Genomic DNA, 226 nt, shown 5'->3' with positions numbered 1-226 from the left:
CAAATGAGAATGGAAAGAGTTGCTCTGCTGGTAACCTCAGTAAGACATAAAGGGGACCAGGACACCTTACTGTGAAGCTTCATCTGAGAGCTCCCTGATTTTTCAGTTTTCCGTGGCTATCCCCAGGGTCACCTCTGGCTCCTGCTCCCACTGGCCCCTTCGCCCCACCCCTCAGCCCCAGATTTGGAATTCAGGCACTTTCCCAGGATTATTTCCCTCCCTCCCT

The sequence above is a fragment of the Rhinopithecus bieti genome, unplaced genomic scaffold (assembly GCF_001698545.2).
Source record: "Rhinopithecus bieti isolate Rb0 unplaced genomic scaffold, ASM169854v2 scaffold_22522, whole genome shotgun sequence".
NCBI classification, from domain to species: Eukaryota; Metazoa; Chordata; class Mammalia; order Primates; family Cercopithecidae; genus Rhinopithecus; species Rhinopithecus bieti.
Note: the sequence above shows the minus strand (reverse complement) of the source record.